The sequence below is a fragment of the Mesocricetus auratus genome, unplaced genomic scaffold (assembly GCF_017639785.1).
Source record: "Mesocricetus auratus isolate SY011 unplaced genomic scaffold, BCM_Maur_2.0 Super-Scaffold_100043, whole genome shotgun sequence".
NCBI lineage: Eukaryota > Metazoa > Chordata > Mammalia > Rodentia > Cricetidae > Mesocricetus > Mesocricetus auratus.
Window position 1 is genome coordinate 2697573 of NW_024429220.1, and position 24004 is coordinate 2721576.

Sequence of the window (24004 nt, forward strand, 5' to 3'; positions counted from 1 at the left end):
ATGGTGTTCATTAAAAATGTTCCTCAACATAATTTATGGGAAATATATTTAACGCTTGAATATAACTCAAATTAGGTTATAGATAATTCAAATATTGACAAATTAATGTTGATAAATACACATAATATCAAGAGTCATATATTAAAATGTCATTAGCCACTAACACAATTTAAATACTATAAAGCAAAAAAAAAGTAGGAATATTGGTAAACAGCACAATCATTTTGAAAGGAAGCCTAGAAAATTTTAAGACAGCACTGACTTTACTTTGTCTTTTTCACTTTTTTGGTATAAAAATTGCCTTTAGATATTATCATCATTTATCATTTGAAAGATAAAAAATTTTCATTTTTTTAATTTCAAGAAGACAAAACTATATGACTTACCTTTGGAAGGCTATGGAACTACCCACCAGTTGCTCCACTCGTTTCAGAAAGCAGCTGTAAGAAGAGAAGGTCCTCAGTGGAAGAGCCCTAGGCCCAGCTCCTCCTTACGTATGTGTGTGAGGGTTGAAATGAGCTTTAGAACAACTTAGTGTCAGATCCCAGTTTGTGGTTTGTTGCCAGGGGAATTGAAAAAAAAAAAGCCACACATCACACAGCTAGTTAAGCTGGTTAGCTCACAGGGGTCTATTTATGGTGAAGACCCATCACCTATATCCCCCCTTTTTTTTGGCTATATTCCCATGCAAGTAAGTCAGAGGGCAGAGAACCAAAAGGAACTGAGTAAGTCAGAGAGTCACTCCCTCCATACTTTGTTTTCAAGTGCAATCATTATTCCAGATGCTGGACTGAAATAGAGTAGAAAGTAAATTAGGGAACTCACTGGCCTGTCACAACCAAGCTAGCAAATCTCAGCTCATAAAACACAACGAAGAATACTTTTCTATACTACAGAGCAGGAACTTGAAATGCATTCAAACTAATAAGTTAGAAAATAATTGAAAACTCTGTCAATCAACACGGTTGACAAACAGACTTTATGAAAGGAAATGGCCCATTGTTCTAGCTGGAAGTTCATAATTATTTATCATTTTTGTTGTTAATTTTTGCTGAAATCCATGAGAACAGTGAAATGAGCCTCAAAAAAAGAAAACCAACAAACAAACAAAACTCTTAATATCTTTATCAAAAATAGAACTAACAAGAAGCAAGAAACACACAGATCGAATTAGTACCGAGCATGGTGCCTCATTGCAAAATGTATATGTACCTTAGTCACCTTCAGTGGACGTAGTTGTATTTGTGCCTAACTGAACAGAAAACTTTGCAATTTGGGAAAAGCAAGACCCTCAAAATAAAGAGGACTCTCAGGAGGTCCCAGGATCTGACAGGGAACACCTACAGAAGGTTACTCTGGTGTAGAACTGGGAAGCTCACTAGAAAACCATCTCCAAGTCTCTCCTGCAGCTAAGCTACCTAAGAAGCATGGGCAGGGATATATTTAGGCTAGGGTTTAAGTTCAGTCCTTGGCCTTAGATTTTGTCCATTGCCTCCTGTGGGCATGTCACACTTAATGTAGTGAAATAAGCCTGGAGAAAAACCACAAATTCTTTCTTCATATTAAGCTTTGCTAAGTTTTCCAGGGTGACTGTATCAATACAATGATACATTTATTTAACTATTAACAAGAGGCCATTGAAAGACTTCAGGTTTGTTGAGATTTTCACTTTGATTTCAGACCTCTTATTTGGGGAGAAAGCTGAAACGATCTTGTGTAACCTCAATATAAATTATCCTTTTCATTTCCAAAGATTTACTTAGAGATTCTAGGAAAGGAAACTTTAGGCAATCCTCTTATAACTGTTACCATGTTATCTCCATTTCATAAAATGACAAGGGAGGAAAAAAATAGCTCAGTAACTATTTTGATTGAGAATACATATTTTCTGAATATATACTATGAACTTCATTATTTTTGATGCAAACACTTTTTTCCCAAATTTAATTCTCATGTGTAAAATACCAACATGCCAATCTCAAAATAGCTTTTCAGCACAAAGGCAGATGACGTCTGTCTTAAAGGGACTATTGAACACTAACAATATCAACACCAACACAAAAAGATACTTCCAGAAAATCGATGCCTAACTGAACACTGCATCCACCCTGATCGTTTTTAAATCAGCAGTTTAATGTTGTCCTCATCTTCTGGCTGTCTCTGGAGAGCAAAATGACACACATTCCATTGAACACACTAAACAATCAAATTTACACCCTGAGGTGACACCGGTGAATTCTCAGTCTCATAGCCAACAGCTCCCAAGGACCTTGCTATTCAAGACTGAAGAAGCACAGAGTGGATAAAATTTACAACATGAATGTCAAGAAATTACAACCAGAGCCGTAAATCACTTGAAAGTTTGTATGTGGCCAGGCGTTGGCACACGCCTTTAATCCCAGCACTCGGGAGGCAGAGGCAGGCAGATCTCTGTGAGTTCGAGGCCGGGCTGGACCGATAGCCCCTGAAACAATACAGAGAAACCCTGTCTCGTAAAAACCAAAAAAAAAAAGTTTGTATGTGGAGGTGGGAGGTGGGAGTGGTCAGGATTGTGATGGGGGTGTCTGTAGAGACAGCTGACAAGTGCTTCTGGGAGCTCATGGAATCTGCTCTGGCAGCTAGGGAGGCAACATGAGACTGACCTAGACCCTCTGCATCTGGGAGACAATTTCGTGGCTTGGTCTTTTGTGGGGCCCCTAGCAGTGGGACCAGGACCTGTCCTTGATGCATGAACTGGATTTTTGGAGCCTATTTCCTATTGTGGGCTGCCTTGTTCAGTCTTGATGCAGGGGGAAGAACTTGGTCCTGCCTCAGCTTAACATGCTGTGCTTTGTTGATTCCCATGGGAGGCCTTACCCTATCTAAATGGAGATGGCGGAGGAGAGGATAGGTGTGGGATAGGAGGAAGTGAGAGGAGAGGAGGGAGGGCAAACTGGTTTGAAAAATGAAAAATAAATGTGGATTCTGGGAATGGGACTCAGATCCTCAAGCTCTTTATGGGCTGAGCTATCTCAACAGGCCTAGAATTTCATACTTAAAGATCACTTAACAGTATTTGTAGCTGATGTGTTCTCTATGAAGTACACTTAGCCTTATAGATATCCACTGCAGCAATAATAAAACAGATATGAACGGTACAATAGAAACATCAATGGATGTATGTGATCTGAGGCTCAATTCCTTGGGAAGCCTTATTGCTAAGGGAACCCAGTCAGATATGTTTGCATCTTATTCTTTCTAGATAAGAATTAACTTGAGAGCCGGGTGGTGATGGCGCACGCCTTTAATCCCAGCACTGGGGAGGCAGAGGCAGGCAGATCTCTGTGAGTTCGAGGCCGGGCTGGACCGACAGCCTCAAAAACAATACAGAGAAACCCTGTCTCGTAAAAACCAAAAAAAAAAAAAAAGAATTAACTTGAGTGTGCATCAGGCATTAAATAACAATCACTATGGTCCAATTTTGTTTGTTTTATACTGCAGTTTTGCCAAGTTATACATGTAGGGAAGCAGAAAATCTTTTCACACTAGTATTTTATTCATTAACTTCCTGTCATTTTCTCTTAAAGGTTATGTTATAGTTGTGATTCTTCTTACTCTTTGCTTTAAGGTTACAAAAATGGTATGCTTTCCCCAGCCGTCTATGACTTTTTAAAACGCCTTCATGGCAGTGCTGATAGGTGGGTGATTCATGCACTTCAACTCTTGTGAAAAGAGGAAGTGCAACACGTTGGGTAACAAAAATATTAGGACATATTTGAGAGGCAGATGGCAGATGCATTACAAGAATTCTAGAAGAGGGGTCACATGACTCACGTCTGATTCCCACTTTATTCACAATAGGATCTGAAACCGAACAAGACATAGTCATCGTGTCACTGATAGAGAAGGAAGTCCATATAACCTACACCCTCAAGCAGAATGAAAATCATATGATTGACATAACTTTTAAAACGTATGTTTATGTAAAAATGTAGGTGGTTGGCAATTCACAACTGCTGACAACTGTTTAGGGAATCTAAGTTGTTTCTCTGATACTTCAAGTGAAAGGTGACATTTCTGTATGACTTTGAGTATAATTTTAGATTGCAAAGGCAACAAAAATTCTTAATATTAAAATAGTTGCAAACACATTTGGCATTTACTATTTGCTAGACATTGGTCTTCTTCAATTACATTCTTTCAGTTGCCCATCTTGTCATTTTACTAGAGTCTTCAGAAAATTATAAAGTCTCCAGGGTAATGTTGGCCTAAACATAGATTAAATCCTTTTCCTGGGGAAGAAATGGTGAATAGGTCTGCTAAATGACTTATGGGTAAAAGCACTTACAATGCACCCTAAGTAAGGGAGTTTAATCCCTGAAGTCTTTGGTGGAAGTCGGAAACAAACAGCCAAAAGCCACCCTCTGACCCCCACATGAGCCATGGCACACAGATGCTACATCCCCATAATACACAATGATAATACATTGAATAAAATAAATGATAAATATGTTATTAGTACCTTCATATATTCTATTCAAAGTACATGTTTACAAATAGAATAAAATCAAAATGATCTGACATTAGGAAGAAAACTATGTATACACATTACAAACAATGAACAAGTATTAAGAATCAAGTAAGATAAAATTGCATTCTGTTGGGGAAGTCCTGTGCATTTGTCAATAAAGCACTGTCTGGTCAATAGGGAATCTAGATAGGAGGGACTAGGAGTCCAGAAGGACTCTGGGTAGGAGAAACACAACAGGGCAAGATGTAACCACCATGGGGTAGGAAGCCCAGAACTATTCTCCGGTAAGAGAAATACTTAGATTAACAATTATGGGGTAATTACTTAAGTCAGAGCTAGCCAGTAAGAAACAAGCAAGGGCAACAGCTTCATAATGAATATAGCCTCCTGTGTGTTTATTTGGGACTGATGCAGCTCTAGAACCAGGCTGGAGGGAAGGCTCCTCTCAAGGAAAAAGCTTCTCTTTACAGAGCATTCTAATGTCTTATAGATTATATCAAAACATTGATTAACAAAGTAATACTAAAGAAATAATATACTACTGTTCAAAGACTAGTAAAGATTATTCATGCAGATATATTGTGCACATATCTATTATATACATACATATGTAGAATATGAAAATACATCTATGTTTTACAACTTCTAGGTTAGTTAGTTAATAAGGATATTAGACACATGCTTTATTGGTATTACCACTTGTTTCATTAATAAACAGAACATTCCTGTGTTGTAGTGTAATTCTAATAAAATGTTGAAAATATAAATTACATTAATATTTTTTCAAAAGAAAATTCCATGGATCCCCTCAAATACAAAATGCAGCATACTAAGGCAAGCTGTAGACTTACATCATATGATTCACATATCACGTATCATAAGACAGAGTGACAGAACATCCCACATTAAAACCAAAAAATAACCTTACCTTCATGCCTAATAGGAGCCATAGTAGGAGCTGTGCTTAAACGAGAAAGAATGAACAGGTAACACCTCTGCCTTTGGAGAAACTTCTCATGTGGGCATGGCTAGGTCAATATGCAAATCTCATGAAGCAATGGAGAGTATTGGCAGACCTAGTTCTTACGTGAACAGTTTGCTAACATGACTTAACTCTCTATGGAGAGGAAAACGAAAGGCAATGTTTAAACTATGGGGGAAAAGCCTAAGGAAATGTTAATATCAGCATAATTTGTCAGGATGCCTTATTTGTTCACATGCTACATGGGAGATCATAAGGAGAAAAGGAAAAACTATTCAGGTGAAACAACTGTTTCCAAGCACACTGCTTTAAAATAGCAGGACTCAGCCCCAATTAATAGCTAAACCAAGCATTGAGTATGCAATAAATAAGAAAAAAAGAGGAAAGTTTCACTCAGTTAGTTAACATGAAGGTTTACAGGGTGGTAGAAAGTCAGGCTATTCATTATAATTGAGAACAAACAAATTTAACAGACCCGGGCTACAGCAGAGTTCCTAGAGTGAGGTGTTAAAAAGGAAGTTGAATGTGCATTAGGAAAAAATGAACAGTTTCCTCTCTACTGGCCCTTGTGCTATACAAAATAACATGCTTTTTGATTCTAAAACATCACCACAAATTTTTATGCTGTTTAAACAGTAATATACTGGAAGTACATGATAAATGCATTCAAACAGAAATGTCTGCAGTTTTGACTTAAACATCAGACATGACGACTTTGTTCCATTTATGAAGTATGCTTAATGAGACTGACCAGTCTGTGTTAAAAAAGAAAACAAAAATGCATAGATGACATAGATACTTGTGTCTTCTATTTAGTGACTCAAGAACAGCATTTGGTTTCTGAAAGAGTTAAATACATATACTGGCACAGAAGCAGAATCACTGACTGTTCCTGAGGCCATGGATGGAAAATTAATTAGACTTCCTTGTAAAGCCGAGGGAGATGTATTCCAAGAAGCATCTGACATAACAATAGCTTATTTCACATTTCACCACATAGAAAATAATGTGTCTTTGAGGCCTTTTGACGTGTGAGCCCCCTGCTCTGACATTCAAAGAACCACTTGGCATAAACACTGCCTCTAAGTGACACGGCAACACCAGGTAGTTGTTTTATATATAAAGCAATCTGACAGTGCCATAAAGCCTCGTTTCTCCAAATTGGCTCTTCAAGATCTATTTGTGTTAGAAAAACAACATCTTATGTCTTTCAAGAATCTTCGACTTCTCAAACCAAATCCCAGAGAGCTTAAGATATTATGCTTAGGGGACTAAGAAGTTGGTTCAACAGTTTAGAGCACTTACTGTTCTTGCAGAGTATCCAGGCTTGGTTCCTAGCACCTATATGGTAGTTCCCAACCAGCCAAAACTCTAGCTCCAAGAGATCTGATACCTTCTTCTATCCTCCATGTGCACCAGGCACATACATGGTGCAATACATATAAGCAACCAAAACAGTCATACATACAAAATACATAAATCTTAGAAAAAAAGTGTGCTTGAGATTTTTAACCATCCATAACATTAAAAGTGGGAACATCTTATACTCCAAGAATTTTTCAGTTTCAACAAAGTGTAATCAAATAATCTGCAAACTATAGAGATATATATGCTATAATGATGAAACTTTGTTGTGCAAATATATAAAGTACATAGAATGTTTATCATATATGTCATAAAATCTGCAGAAGGAAATGCTTTTCTTGGAATGCCTTGAAAATTTTAGATGTCTTTGTTTCATGTTTTTACAAATACTCCCTAGAAAACATCAGACACTAGAAGACTGAGAGGTGGCAGGCGACCAGGATATGTTGCACATGACACAATGACGCAAGTGACACAGATCTTAAGTTTAGATTGACCCTAAAATACAGAACCCTCCCTCCCATTGCCTAGGTGTTATCTGCTGGCGTGCAAGAATCTCAAACCTTACAGAGCAGAAGAAGAAATGTTCACTTTGAATTCTCCACAATTAAGCAGTGGATAACAAATGTTTAACTAACTCATTCATTGCACTGATTCCATGGCAGCAGCATTAATGTTTGCTTCCCATTATTGAGCAACGACAGTGAGTTGGGCATGTCACCTTGTGGGCTGCAGAGAATAATCTTTCTGTCTTTTTGGGGTAGTCATTGTGAACCATGTCTTTACACCAGTGTCTGTCAATCTCATTGTGACTGTTCCTTCCACACTCCTACATGTAACTTCTCTCCTTTGTACCCAGGTATAACTTAAGTAAACAGTAGTAGGATGTGGAACCTTGTGGGATGTCACCTTCAAATGACTCCACTAGTGAGCAGGTTCTGTGATTTTGCACTACTTGAGGAGAACAAAGTTCATGTAGGACATTCATAGCACAGCTCTGTTTTCTGGCTCTGGAAGTCTGCATTCTCTTAGCTGGAGTTAGCATACCACCCTAATAACCATTCTGTTCTCTAAGCCATACAGCCCATGGGTGAAAGTATAAGGTAAGATGCTCATAGAATCAGAATACACTTTAGTACTCTATAATACTGTCTTTCTTAGCAAGATAGTGCTCTGCTGTTCAAAATGGATAAGTTAAGGATGTAATATGTCTTTCCAAGCTCTATGTATAAGGCTTGTAGCAACATCCTCCATGTGTTCTAAGAACTAAAAATATGTTCTGGATGTGATCCAAGGTCATTGCTAGGCCTGTTTTTCCTCTCATTTTCAATAACTCCTTGGGGAAAGTTTGATAATAACACTAGTTGGAGGGAAGAGGATGAAGGAAAGTAAAATTTTGAAGTGAAATAAATCTGTAAAAAATGATAGTTACATTTTATTAAAAGACATGAAGATGAGTATCCCAGAAGACAGATTCCACAGATAGTTTCCAGAAGGGCCATTGCTCCTTCTTGTCCTTTGCCTCCTTAGCTGCCTGACATTCACTGTGTTCCTCTTTTATTTTTGTCTATTTGCTATCTTGTTTTGCATTGAATTTTCTTTCAAAATGACATCTGTTTTTAAGATGTGAATGTGGGTTTTCACCTAAAACAATACATTACAGTTCCACATACATGAGCACAAACTCTTAATTAAAGGAAACTGTAAATTCCTGTAGTCCTTGACTCCTTTTTTAGACATGCTCATTTTATTCACTTAACAGATGTCTCTGGTTTTTATTGATATCTGGCTTCCAGTGGCAGCCCACCCTATCCAAATAGTGGGAAACATGTTTAGGCAAAACCGCCTCTTATTTTATTGCCTCCTCTCTTGACCTCCAACGTGACCCTCATTTCTAAAAAAGTATGAAATTCTTCAAATGATCAAAATTAAAAATTGAACATGAAAATAAATTTGTGTTATTTGCTGATCATTCTCTGGCTTATTTGCTCCATCTTTTGGGTGGAGGGAACTACTTTGGTAATGTTTTCTTTTGTGTATTTTGGTGCAAATTAATGATAGGAAAAAACTTTTCTTTCTGTGGATAAAATGAGTGTCCATGACTAGCTCAGATATTCCATTTTCATCTAAACCTACATAAATAAAATTAAAATGAATTAATGGCCTGTAATCTACTTTAGAATAACCTAGTACATGAATGTATTCTGAAGAATTTACTTTAATATATAAAAATGAAGTTTAAAAAGTTTAATCAATACATTTGACCATTTACTCAATATATTTGAATATTCAGTGAGTCATGACCTTTAAAAAAGACTTCAGTATCTGAGATTTTTCTAGATAAAAGATGATAACATTTTTTCAGATTAATATCTTCAGACCTTTCATAAAGTAATGAGAACTTTCTCTTCTGGAAGTCATCTTGAATAGATGACCTTAGACACTGTGTAGAGAAGTAGCCTGAAAAATTTATTTTTTTTCAGGAGAGGTGCATGCTTTTAATCCTAGAACTTTAGAGGCAGTAGCATGCAGATTTCTGTACTTTGAAGGCCAGCTTGGCCTACAGAAAAAGTTCCGGAATAGCCAGGGCTGCACAGAGAAATGCTGTCTCAGAAAACCAACAAAACAAAAAGCATTGCTTTTTAAAAGTGTGCGTTTGTATGTGGGCATGTGTACCTGCAGGTTCCCCTTCACGTGATAGTAAGCCAGAGGCTGATGTTTGTGTCCTCCTCTATTGATCTCCACATCATTTTTTTGGAGAAGGTCTCTCATTGAATCTGGAGCTCTTGGACTCTGCTAGTCTGGCTGCAGAACACTGCATGGATATGCCTATCTCTTATTCTCTAGTTTTTGGATTACCAATGTGAACCATTGTGCTGACTTTTGTATGGGTTCTGGGGATGTGAACTGCAGTCCCTTTGCTTGCACAGGGAACTTCCTTAGCCTGATCAAGTGTACTTAAACAACAACAACAAAACCCAACTAATTTGTAAAGTATCATATATTTCTCCTGGTATAGTCAAGAAATCTGTTTGGAATAATGTTTTTCCTTTTTAACAACAGAAGAAAAAGAGAAAAATATTTGTATATATAATAAATTATGTAATACACACATTCTATAGTCACCTATATACAGTAAAATACCATATAACTATGTTTCAAAATTTTGTATATTCTCAGAACATTTAGTGTTCGTGCCACAGAAATTGTATATACCCAAATTCAATTTATGAGTATCAAGGTAGAAGGTCACACAAGTTCCTTCAATATATTCACTGGTAATTATTTTTCTAATATGTATTATATATCCCAGTATTACAAACCGTAACCAGAACATAATTTGGCCTAAACATACACTGAATGGATGCTAAATAGCTTGACTATCAAGTATGCCTTTAAAAGAGGCATGATTATGTTAAATACTTGCCTTTTCCATGTATCTGATACAAAATTTAAAAGAGTGGTAGGTAATATTCCAGATGTAAAGTTTTTTTGTGTAGTGGGCATTAAGCATGCAATGTGACCAATAAAATGTATACTTTGGCTTAAACAAAAACTGAATGTGTTAGATATATATCATATGATTACTCCATGTTAAGAAATATTTATATGCATAGCTTAAATTCTTCCATTTTATAAGATATTTGTTATATAATTACAATGCATAGATGATGATATACTATAAAATATGCTTCCCTAATTTTTTTTTTTGGTTTTCCGAGACAGGGTGGAATGATCCTGTGTGCAAATTCTGTTTATGTATCAATCATCATATCTTGATTAAGGGCATTTTCTAAAATTTGCTAAAGTAACTAAATGTGTTAACCTTAAATAAATAAGTTGTTGTATGAACTGTTTTGTATTGACCCATTGCAAGTCCTTAAGTTCCAAAAAGGCCTGATTCTACAAGCTAATTTCCTGCCTCCCTACAGACTGGCATACACATGTGTGATCTTGTGAGAACAGGTGGAATCTTCTACTGTGGCAAACACTCTGAAATGATTAAGATTTTGTGAAAAACAATGAGACATTAGCTACCAAATAGTCCTCTGCAAAAGGAAGACATCAACACAGTTTTTTCATTGGAATCTTTAAGAAAAATACAAAAATGTTGATTTTTATATTGGTGATATAAATTTTTTGTACTCAATGCTTTCTCCAAAAAGCAGTGCATGAAAGAAGGTTTCAAAATGACCGGAGCAGAAATGAGTTACAAGATGTCAGGCAGAAGAAAACATGGCCCTCTTAGTCTTCTGAAATCTTTGTTTGCATGCCAAAGGTGGCAGGTGTCTCAGCTCTTTCAACTTCATTGTAAACTGTTAACTATTTAGACATAGACTGCCAAGGGAGTGGGAGGGGAGTTTTGGCGGAACTAGGAGGACTAGAGGGAGGGAAAACTATAATCAGGGCACAACATATGAGTTGTATGAGAAAGGAATTTTCTGTTTTGTTTGGTCATTCTCTTTTGTTTTTCTAGACAGGGTTTCCCTGTGTAGCCCTTACTGTTGTGGAACTCACTCTGTAGACAAGGATGGTCTTGAACGCAGTGATCTAACTGTTTCAGCATTCCCAAGTGCTGGGATTAAGTGAGTGAGCCATCACTTTCGTGCTATGAAATTCTTTTTAATGAAAGTGGGAAAATTGTTGTGCATTTCATGATCGACTTCATGAATGGTCATTGGAATCTTAAAGAGCCCTGGTTTAGGTTTTCAAAGGACAGTTACCTCCAGGAAACCACTCAAATTTCTATGTTTACACTTATCCCCTTCTGTGAGTTGAGGCTTTTTACCATCTACAGAGACAGTATCGAGCTGAAATAACACCCTAAACAATTCACAGATGTTGACCATATGAGGAATCATGAATGCAAAAAAATGTATTAAAAAAGTGAGTGAATGTACTAATTCTGGCATTTTCTGTGAAAAACTGACTCAAACTGCTGCTACTTCTCTCAAGAGAAATATTAACATGGTGAAATCTTAAATATCAAAACAAAATACATAAATGATAATGCCCAGGAGAAAAGAACAGTAAATAGAACCTTGTGGTGTCTTGTCTCAAGAGAGACTCTGCCTCTGCCTATGCTACTGATAGTGATAAACACAAAGCTGGAGTTAATACAGAGATAAGGGAAGCTCAGCACTCATATAGAGGAGCTGAAAGAAAGAGCATAGTTTCTGTATAGCATAAATATGTAGAGCAGGGATAGCCAAAAAAGGCACAGTGTGAGGAGCTATATAATCCAAAACGCACTGCCTTGAGGAAGTATGCATACTAAGAGTGGCAGTCTCCCTAGTGCCTTTGCAATGTTCTCCAAAACGTGGTCTCCAAATTAATTTGATTTCTAGTACATCATATTACATAATTATTAAAGTAAGACATTAAGGAGAAATTATATAGCTTTATACATATATGTGGTTTTTAAATGAGTGAGAAATATAAAATACACCTAACAGTAAGCTATATTATATTTGCAGAATATTTAAATAGAACTATTAAGGAATCACATTTATGAAACCCTTGATATAGCATTTAAATAATATACTGTCCCAACTTTTCTTTCTAACAGTTTTAGTGCACCACACTCAATTCTCTCTGTACATGTCTATCTACCTTTATCCATATCTATCTTCTCTTCTCTTTATCTAGATCTAACCCTATCTATCTCTATGTCTACATCTATATACGAGAGAGAAGACAGCAAGATAACAAATAGCAAACATTATAAATTTGAAATAAAACACAGTGTTAATGATCAATTACATGTAAGTATAATCTATTATAACTAATTATTTTCATATTTGAGTCTTGCATAAACAATGAAAATACTGAGATTACAGGAGTATCTGAATATTCTTACCTGCAAATATGAAGACGTAGCAGAGTGCTAGCTAAGTTTGCATTCCCTGATAACTTGAGTTGCCATAGCAAGCCCATAGTCACTGAGTTTCTAAGCAACCTAAGGCTCCACAGACTGCATATACTTAGGACTCCACTACTCTTTCATCATCTTTACAGAGCAAATACCACGGTTGTGCTCCCAAATTCAGAGAAGGATTCCTTGATTATCCAGCAGAGCAGTTACCTTCAACGGTCCCCTCTTTGGATAGTCTAGACGTATATGAAACAGCATTTGTGTTGGGAATTCTTTGAACATTTACAGTACTCAGTGCATAAAATTAAGTATAGTATGTATTGGGCAGATAAGTACTAATAATCCAGCAAAAAATATGAAACACAGGAGCAAGGTCTTCAGAGACACTCATTTGCATAATGCTAGAGTTAATGATTTATTGTCATTTAATAGAAAATGCATTCTGTTGCATTATTTTACATTACAACATTTCAATTTGTATTTAATAATTATAGATTTAGATAAGCAGGATCATTATAAAGTAGAACTTATCTGAGATTGTGCACTCTTTAATTATTGCTTGTCTACAATACATAAGTAAAACTATGAATTGCCCAAGTAAAACTATGAATTGCCCAAGGGACAAGCTATGCTTAACACTGGAAATACTCAAAGATTTAGATGCAATCGAAGCTAAGATTTTTGGAAGGTGATAGTATTTTTTCTCCTCCAGTCTACAAAAATATTCAGCCCCACATTCCCCAGTGCCCAGTGGAGCTAATTATTCCTGCTGCCCTGTATCTTAATTCCCTAGGTCACATTGCCAAACCATTTAATATAACCACAGTAAAGCTGTGCAAATATTAATATAGAGCATTGCATCACAATACGAATCATAACATAAAGCATTGTTGATGAAATGATAGTATGTGAGCAGTAGTGTAACTGTGCCTGCAATTTTGCCTAATTCCAAAACTTTATTTGATTTTGTATATTTTCTAGTATCAGCAAATTATTACCATGAAAACATGTTAGTGGTGATTTGCATATTGAACATCAATTTTTAATTTAAGCTTAATATTTTAGTGTTGCTTATGCATCCTGTTGAATATTTCATTCATGTTTCAGCAGCTCATGTTAAATGAATTACATTAGAGTGATGAAACATCTACCTTGAGAAGATAACACAGTTTCAAAATCACCTCTCAAATAGATCACAGGGATGACCTGTTGGCTTGCACCACAGTAGGAAACGCAGCAGCAGAGAGACCGCCTGTGACCTCTGTTTATTATTATCAGGCACCAGAAACAGGAAGAGCATATTCTTCTTTCTGAAAGATTCCAAAGACAGTCATTCTGGTGTGAAATCTTAATAGGCAAAACCTCACTCATAACATTTATTATGAGTCTATCTTTAGAAAAAAAAGGATCATCTGCAATTTGTCTTCTTAGTGTAGATGAGTAGATAGGTGATAGAAGATAGATAGATAGATTGATAGATAGATAGATAGATAGATGATAGATGACAGACATGACTGAGAGGTATACATAAATTTTCCTCTTTAACTCCATTAAGATGTCCATCTAGTGAAGCATATAAGTATGCCTATATATTAAAGGGCTTGAATAATGTTAAATATTTCTGAATCATCTTTTCTCTCTAAGTAACAGACATCTGACAAGATTATAGTAAAAATAGTTGAACTGACCAAGTATCTACTGTCTTTCTTAATTAAAAGTTTCAGCAGGACACCTAAATTCATAGAATACTTCCCATGATTCTTCTCTCTGTAAGAAGAGAAAACCCATTTATACTCTAAACTGTATAAGAACAAAGCAAATAATCCAATAAAAGCAAGAGGTTTTAGTTTTACAGCCACAAGTCTTGACCATTAAACCTTTAGGCTAGGGAATTTTCAATTATTGCATGGAAGTAATTACCAGTTAGAAGTTCGATGATAGGAATACGAGGCCACAAGTGGAACTTCAAAATGTAGTCACAAGGTTACAGTGTCACACGGATAATTCCGTTCCTGTTTGCCACAAGTGCTGGGTCAAATCACTGCTGCTTGTTATATAGCCCCACCTCCGAGTATCCAAGAATGGCTGTGGAATTTTTGATTGACACTCCAGTGGGGCTGTGAAGCTTGTAAACTAAAGAAAGCCTGACACCCAGAGTTTGTAAAGCTGGCCAGCTTGAAAATGAACTGCTCTTTAAAATAAATGAATGGAAGGAGGGAAGGAAGGAAGAGAGGAAAGAGGGAAAGGAGTTACTCTATGATGTTTAAAAGAGCAGAGTAGCAGATTCCTCTCCAGGGAAAACCCCTTTACAACCTCACAGCAATTCCCTTGACTGCACCATGTTTCTCAGTCATATTTATCTTAAAAATGACATGTGCACTTCTCTTTGAGATGAAGAGCACTACATTGTTTGTGAGAACAGCTTTAGAGAAAGTCCTGAAAAATGAATAAGCATCAGACTGGAAATAATTTTGATCCTCTTTTGTCAGGTATAACACTAAATATGATATTATTTGGTGAGTCTAAGCTGGATGCATATATATGTATCAAATAATATATTTGGTATATATCAAATAAATATGAAAAATAAAGATACTCTAAAACATGAGATCATTATGGTATATGCTTTATAAGGCCAAGTATTCATGAATTTTCTCCCTAATCATTTAAGGTTCTGGATCTCCAAGGATCAATGTGGATAATATTCTTTCATGGGTTAATTTGTTATGCAAGTTCTTTATTCTAAGAACACTGCCACAGAGGGGAAGGAAGCAGGTATCTATTTCAAGTTGTTCTGTAATAATTGTCACTACACTTCTCCATGAGCCGTAGGAGAATCCAGACTGATGTCATGACATTCACATTTTCCCTGATTTAGCACATTTAGTCTAGAGCTAGTTAACCAGCATTCAACACATCACAGCTTACTTATCTTCATCTCTTCACAAGATTGATGTTATATGGAGCATGAAAAATTCACTGAAGAAATGATTTCAAAATTTTGTTAGTTGTCAAAAGCCTGGCCAGGTTTCTTCTTGGTATCCGGTTGTTGCATTTGTGGCAGTCATGGCTGCCTGTGATCAGATGGTTGATCATCCATCATTAGCACGTTAAGTACATGTCTGAGATTAACTTCTATTTGTTTAATCCGCTAACATGGTCAAACCAATGTATTAATAGTCTCTGTCAAAACTTGATTTGCTTAGAAAGTTCCCAGTGGCTCACTTCCTAGAGGTGAAGATTTGATTGGATGCGGGTCACGGGATGAATTCTCGCTTGTGCATGACACCCAGCATGACAAAAATGGGCACAGTGGTGCATGTATGTAGTTGTAGCACACTGGAGGTGGAGGGAGAATGACAAGAATCAGAAGCCTGAGGTAATTCACAGCGACAGAGTGAAATCAGTGACAGCACAGATATGGGAAATCCTGTCTTAAAACAAACAAACAAACATTGACAAAATGAAGAACACAAGGTATTAAAGAATATTAAGTGTCTCGATTGTCAAGACACCCACACTTGTACAGACATGACAAGTTGTTACTCCAGTTCGCAGCCTTTCTCATCTATTCTACCTGTGATGCATTTCTTCTTTTCCGGTCCTCTTTCCATTATCTTCCCATTACAGGAGGCTAGAAACCTGAGGGAACCCACTGGCTAACACTTAGCATTTAACAAAGGAGACTTCAGAGTTACAAGGATTAGGGAACACTTCGAAGTTGCCTAAGGATGCTGAAAACTCACAGAGTATGCTGCCACGTTCCCATTGTCCCATGTTCTCCTCTTTTCACTCTTTCAACAACTTGTATCCAAGTTTCTGCCCCAAGCTTTGACAAAGTATTGCTCTCAATTTTATATCTGTCCTCTCTTTGGGAATGCAATGTTTATAAGGATCTTAGCATGTTTTTATATGCCTTACTGTAGATAAACTCCTCTCACAGCAAGTCACAAAGTGATGGAAAACCAAAACTAATGATTAGGCTTACGGAAACAAACAAAGAAAACACCAAGGGCAGATGAAAGCGAATAAAACAGATGACAATTATTATGATAATACTGAAAGAAATTGAATGCCAAAGAAGATTTTTTGTAAATATTTGAAATCTCAGAAGGAAAAAGTTATTTAAAAGAAGTCCTATTCTCCTGTTTCTCACTGACCCCACTCCTAATCTGACAGTAGCTATGCACTAGGTCTGTGCAGTGGCAGCTTTCAAGACAAGTCCTAACATAATCTCAGAGTTTCTTTAGTTCTTTCCTTTCAACACAGTTTTGGTCTCCACAGTTTCTTCATTTCTAAATTATTCAGACACACTGCATGAACAGAAGATTCTTCTGGTATCAGACATTCAGAAGCTCGAGTGACCTTCCCAGAAGTCAGGCTAGCACGGGACAGTTTGAGGACAGAATACTTTCTCGTGTGGAAACCACATCCTGGCCTTTGTCCGAAGTTTGTCCTGGACTTTCCTGCTATTGCTCAACTGAGTTAGGCAACAGGAAACAGCAGGTGGCTCACCCAGTCATAGAAGGAATACTTATCATCCCTGCACAAGGACTGGGATCCCTTACTTTGAGATTAATTGAGCTATATCATATGCCAGTTACCAAATATTTGGATATGAGTAAATGTCAGAATAAAGCAACTAGGAAAATAACATTGCAAATAAAACAGGAAATTCCACCCAAACATTGTCTTATAACTTTTCTTTCCTGTGGCTCAGTAAAATTAAGGCTATTATCATGAATGTTTTTAAAGTTTCTGTATACAGGGACAGAAAGAATCTCATTGGGAAGTGGGTGGCACACTTGTGTGTACTGACTGACATTTCAGATAATGACATTAGTCTTATGACTCTATGCCTAATTAACTAGTGAAACAGTATTAATCCTTTCAGAAGCACCTTTGCTAAGAGACCTGAGTTGTGTCACGTTATAGTAATAGTTAGCCAAGAGAGTGCTTTTCCCACATTAGAGAGTATTCGAGAAACAGATGTGTCAAATAAACAATCTTGCTATCAGTTCTGGGAGGTAGTATTATTATCCCAATAATACAGGTGGCAAAAGTGGTCCTTGGAGGTTGGGAAACTTACTAAAGTTTCAGTGGAGTTGAGTGGCATGTTGAATACTTGGTGTTTGGTTCAGACTTTCTCCCCTACAACACAGTCAATCTAATACTGTCAACCTGAAAAAATGCAGAAAGGCATATGACAGTGGTCTTTCAACCTGTATTTCTCCTTGCATGACTCATGGAACAGTGCTATACATGATAAAAATAGTATTCTTATTTATAATAGGAAAATAAAATTATGTCTAAATTGAGGTCATATTTGTATGACTTAATACATTTACAAGACTTTGCATTTGTACTCTCAAAAACATTATTTGCTCTAAAGAAAATAATTATGTGTTAAGATTTTTAAATGAAATATAAATTCACAAAAGGAATTAATTCCATGTCTCCATTACTTGGAGAAACCGGTTAGTCCTCCTGAGTGGTAGAATGTGAAAGAGCAAGTTTATTTGGAGGACCAATGGAGAACTTTAACAGATGAGTAAAGTGCCCTTATTGTTTGGGGAAGGAAAAAATTGTCAAAAGTAGTCCTTGTGATGACTATATGTCATTTAAAAAGAAAGGAGTTTCAGAGTCAAGAGCTCAGAAGATGAACTTATATTCTTCTACATTTCATTATTTATACAAACCTCCATTCTGTCTTATCCAGAGAGCTTTCTATTATCAATGATAAGAAACTTCAAAATATTGCATGTTTTAGTCATTTTACCTCTAAAACTCAAGCCCTATTTCACTCAACAGGTATTTATTACATTAATAAAGACAGGAAGACAGAGTATGCCTTTTCTAAATTTGGTGTTAAAGTATTTCTTTGTCCTCATTACGGGTACTTTGTAAATAGTTGACATCTTTTCCTTGGCTTAATTAAACCTATCGTGACATTGAACACATTTTGAGATACATAAGTTCTTTGAATCAGCATCTAGCACAAATGCTGGCAGTCTTTACGAAGCCAACAAGACTTCAATGTTTTGCCCTCTCAGAAAAATACTTCTGCTGTGAAATCCCCACAGCCATTCACTGGTTGAATGGCATGGGAAATTAGTCTTTAGGCAGGATGGCTTTCTCTTTTTAAAACTAAACAGTAGCATAAGATCAGTTCCTAAGCTCTCCTTTCACATCCTTTCCCCAATTTTCAGATTCATATATATTCAGTCCAAAAAGAGAATGAAGAGTAGGGTAAGCCATCCTTTCAATTAATACCAATAATAGCATATTTGGAATTGCAGGAAGTAGACATGTGACTTAGAAGTTAGCTAAGATCAATAAGGGCTGTAATCTGATAATTACATTCAGAGAATCATTAAACCCCTAATCTGTCCTAGAAGATTAGTTGAACCAAAGCAGAAAGAAATAAAATTATGAATAAATAAAGATAAGCGCTTTAAGAAGACCTTATGTGATCATATTGACATAGCAGTTGATGGGACTGGGAAAAGCAGGTGAACTTCTGAAACCTTGTTTAGTAAAAACTCACATCTATGGGTACAGGGAAACAAACTGAGATCAGTTCAAACATATGGGTATAGGAAAATGTGTAAGACAATCGCAGCATAAACAAATATAGCACATCTTAAATTCATTTTCCACATCATTTCTTAGCTAGAAATGATGACTCATATGTTTTCCTTCATCCACTCTGGGAAGCTAACTAATGAGTGCATCAGTCCTGTATCTTTAAGAAGACATCTTTTTACTCAACGCCTTCCTGATATGTAGCTTCTACATTGTTTGAAATGTTCTCTGAGTTTTAGGGAGTTAAGTGTGATATGGATGTCTCATTTGTGGCCAAGCACTCTACAAGTTGGTATTATTTTCAGTGGAGGTAGGAGAGATAGGAAAAGGCAGGAGAAGTGAGTGGGATCTCATCAGATCATACTACATCACAGAGTATTATCCAAGAGGGCAAATGCAAACATGCATATAATTGGAAAGTCTAATGGCTACATTAAAATTAAAAATAAGCAGTTGATATTAATAATAATATGTGACTTAAACCAATATAAAGATATATTTCAATATATTCAATATAAAAATTAATCAACAGATAATTCAAATTTTTTAAAATACAGTGTTTACTTTTATAGCCTTTCAAAGTTCAATTTATTATCATTTTCAATTCTGTGTTATCATGTGTGTGTGCATGTGTGTGTATGTACATATGTAATGATTACTGTATTGGTTCTTCATACTATAGCTCCCAAGAAAAACCCCATATTCATTTCCTACAATATTAAATATTAAGACAAAAGCATCAGGAACCTGACAAAAATATGTAATATGTAAGATAAATTTTAAAAATAAATAATAAATAAGGCTTAAAACAAAAAGATACTTTAAAGAATGACATTTTATGATTATTGCCTTCAGAAAAACAAATCACAAAAAACAAAAACCAGACATTATAGTCATAGAATTGGTGAAATAGAAAACTATGATACCATAAAAATACAAATAAAGTTAGTGGCTGTGAAATTAATGCATCAGAGGTTAATGAAATCATGGGATAGCAGTATGCTAGTAGAGCAAAGTCTTGTTTACAAGACGGGATCCTATTGGGGAGGTGCTGAAGGCAGATGGCCAACTGTGCAGACCATGAGAGACACTGAGCATTGGGGTTTTTATTTTATTTTATTTTATACATTTTTATTTAAATGAGAAACAATCTTATTTAATATATCAATCCCAGTTCCATTTCCCTCCCATCTGCCCCTGTCTCCCACTGACCCCTCATCCCACCCCCTACATTGGAGTATTTATAAAGATAGCCAGAAATTTACAATCTGATTCCTGTGTTTCCCCAAATGTTTGGTTTATCATCCTGTTTACAATTCAACGGCTATGTTTGTTTTTATGATTGCTTGTCTGTATTTGTTTTGTTCTTTTTGTTTTGTTTTGCTTTTATATCTTTATTCTTCTAGTTATTAGCTTTCTGCTCCTGGCTGGGACTTTTTGAACCTGACACTTATGGATCTATTGAAGTGTTAACATTACTTCAACTGTTTTCTGAATTATCTGTATCTTTGGACCTAATGTGTGTTTATGTTCTGTATACTCTATACAGAAATTAGCATAGAATCCAATGGTGTTTTCTAGGATTAAGAAACAGAAAAGGTCAAATTAGTCCTTAGATACTTCTCCACAAATTTAAAGGCTTCTTCCATGATCAACCTCCCCAATATTAGAATTCTACAGAGGATGAAAAATAGCAGATGCCATGCGTGAAGACATATAATTCACTGAGGAAGGCCTGAGGCAGGAGAATCAGAGCTATAAATCATCCCATAAAGGAAGTCTACTTCCTAAGTTAATTGACTACAATATAGATCTTAAAAGCTTCCAGTGGATTAAAAGCAACATTATGTGTGACTCAGAAAGAAAGCACCATCCATTGAAATATTAGGACTTTAGGAATAAAATGAACAAAGTCGCAATTGTTATTCACTGTGTAATCTAAACATCCTAGAGCCTCCATCCAGTGGCTGCTGGAAGCAGAGGCAGACACCCATAGTTAAATACTGAACTGAACTCCTGGAACCCAGTTGCAGAGGGGGAGGAATGATGAACAAAGGGGTCAAAACCTTGTCGGTGAAACCCACAGAATTAGCTGACCTGAACAAGGGGGAGCTCATGAACCCCAGACTGATACATGAGAGGCCAGCATGGCACTGATCCAGACCCCCTGAATGTGGGTATTAGTGAGGAAGTCTCTGCATTCTTTGGGGCCTCCAGCAATAAATCAGTATTTACACCTGGCATCCAAATGGACTTTGGAAACCCATACCATTTGGAGGGCTGCTCTCTCAGCCTGGACACATGGGGAGGGCATAGACCCTGCTCAGGGACGATATGACAGACTTTGGAGATCCCCCATGAAGGGCCTCGAGCTCCTTGGAGAGTAGAGTTGGGATAGGGTGGGGGGTTGGGAGGCAGAGGAGGAGGAGGGGAGTGACAGGGAGCTGGGATTGACATGTGAAGCAAGCTTGTTTCTAATTTAAATTAAAAAATTAGGTTAAAAAAGAATACAACAAAATAAGTTCAAGATCCTTATCCAACACTACAGAGAAGCTTTGGATAACTGTTCAGGCAGCGAGATGTCTGTGTCAATTCTAGAGTTTATGTATTTTCCTTCTGAGGTCTTTGATGGAGTTGAAGACAGGTAGTTATGATCACAGTTTTCCTTAGTTATGATATAAGATGAGTTACATATAAGACTTTAGATTCACAATGATAGGATAGATAACGGAATATTTTCTTTAAATCTTGCTAAATGTTAATAAACTAAATATTGTAACTATAGTTCTTACTTGATAACTGTTTTGCTATATATAATTTTACTATGTTAAAGTAAAAAACTTTCCTTTCATTTACACAGAAAAGAGGAGATTATGATAGATGTCCTTCTGTATATGTTTGTCTTGTTGGCTGATGAATAAAACACTGTGCCCAATAGAGGCAGGGAGATAGGTGGGACCAGGATATGAGAATTCTGGGAAATTGTAGGCAGAGTCGATCACCATGTAGGATGCCAGAGGAGTAAAAGGTCAAGACCCTTCTCTGGTGAGCCAAGACCACATGGAAATACATAGATTTATAGAAATGGGTTAATAATTAAGACAGAGCTAGCCAATAAGAAGCCCGAGACACTGGCCGACAGTTTTAAAACTAAAATAATATCTTGTGTATTTATTTGGGTCTCTCAAGAATGGCAGGACCCTGCCAGAACAAAATCTTATGTTACAAGATCCTAGGATATAAACTGCCTGAACCCAAGATTTTTTTTAAAGTACATCAGAAGAAATGGGGTGCTTAAGAGATAAAGAGACAATGGGCTGACAATTAAGAGATGGGACCTCCTGAAACTGAGAATCTTCTGTAAGGCAAAGGTCACAGTCCACAAGACAAAATGGCAGCCCACAGAATGGGAAAACGTCTGAAAGAGGGCTGTTCTCCAAAATTTACAAGGAACTCAAGAAGCAAGTCTCCAAAACACCAAAGGATCAAATTAAAAAGTGGGGTACAGAACTAAATAGAGAATTTTCAATAGAGGAGTTTAATTGGCCAATAGACACTTAAGAAAATGCTCAACATCCTTAATCATCAGGGAAACACAAGTCAAAAGAAGTCTGAGATAGCATCTTACTCCTGTCAGAATGGCTAAATTAAAAAAAAACACCAATGGCAGTTTATGCTGGAGAGGATATGGAGAAAAGTAACAGGATTGGGAGGATGGGGGAGGGTTGAGGAAGCTGGGAGGAGAGGGGGAGAAGAGAGGAGGGCAGGGCAGGAAATGGGGGAGCAGGAAGTTTGAGTTGGGTGAAGAATAGAGGAGCACAGGATGAGAGATACCATAATAGAGGGAGCCATTATAGGTTTAAGGAGAGATCTGGCACTACGGAGATTTCCAGAGATCTATAAGGATGATACTAATGGGCAGTCTAAGCAATAGTGGAGAGGTTACCTTAAATGCCCTTCTCCTACAAGGATATTGATAAAGTAGCTTATATGCTATCCTAGAGGCTTTATTTAGTGTCCGATGGAAGCAGAGGCAGACACCCACAGCTAAACACTGAGCTGAACTCCTGGAACCCAGCTGCAGAGAGGGAGGAGTGATGAGCAAAGGGGTCAAGACTGGGCTAGTCCACAGAAACAGCTGACCTGAACAAGGGGGAGATCATGGACCCCAGGCTGATGGCTGAGAGGCCAGCATGGGACTGATCCAGACCCCCTCCCTCCCCGAATGTGGATGTTAGAGAGGAGGCTTCTGAAATTTATGGGGTCTATGGTAGTGGATCACTATTTATACCTGGTGTATAAATGGACTTTGGGAGTCCATTTCACATCAAGATGTGCTCTTGTCCTGGACACATGGGGGGGCCTGGACCAAGTCCGGGATGATTTGACAGACTTGGGGGATCCTCCCTGGAGGACCTCACCCTCCCAAGGGAGTCAGGGGAAGATGGTATGGAGGGATGGGGGTGGGGAAGGAGAGAGAGAGGGAGCTGGAATTGACATATGAAATAGGCTTGTTTTTTATTTAAATTAAAATGTTAAAATAGTATTTGTTTAAAAAACTATCATATATTATCTAATAAACTTTACTATTCGAAAAAAATAAACAGCAAGAAAAGAGAATAAAAAGAAATCTCAAAAGTCTCAAAGCGAGAATGTTATAAAAAGTGAAGAAGGAAATATTTCAGAG

The 24004-nt window shown here is 36.9% G+C and overlaps 1 protein-coding gene and 1 long non-coding RNA gene across 9 annotated transcripts in view; one reads left to right on the plus strand and one right to left on the minus strand.

Moving 5' to 3' along the window:
* Cd36 (CD36 molecule) overlaps nt 1–14499 on the minus strand; it is a 48839-nt gene extending 34340 nt beyond the window's left edge. For 2 of the 8 annotated variants that reach the window (XM_013121099.3, XM_040735119.1), the window contains exons 1-2: nt 14421–14499; nt 13914–14042 (exon numbers count right to left, since the gene is read on the minus strand). The gene's annotated coding sequence lies outside the window, so the exon portion shown is untranslated. Of the gene's footprint in view, nt 1–386; nt 674–5438; nt 5535–13883; nt 14043–14420 lie in introns of those variants that run through there. The other 6 variants (XM_013121098.3, XM_040735118.1, XM_005080878.4 and 3 more) reach the window with 4 other exon arrangements.
* LOC121135826 overlaps nt 1–24004 on the plus strand; it is a 52362-nt gene that overhangs the window by 16078 nt on the left and 12280 nt on the right. The gene's annotated exons all lie outside the window — the stretch shown is intronic.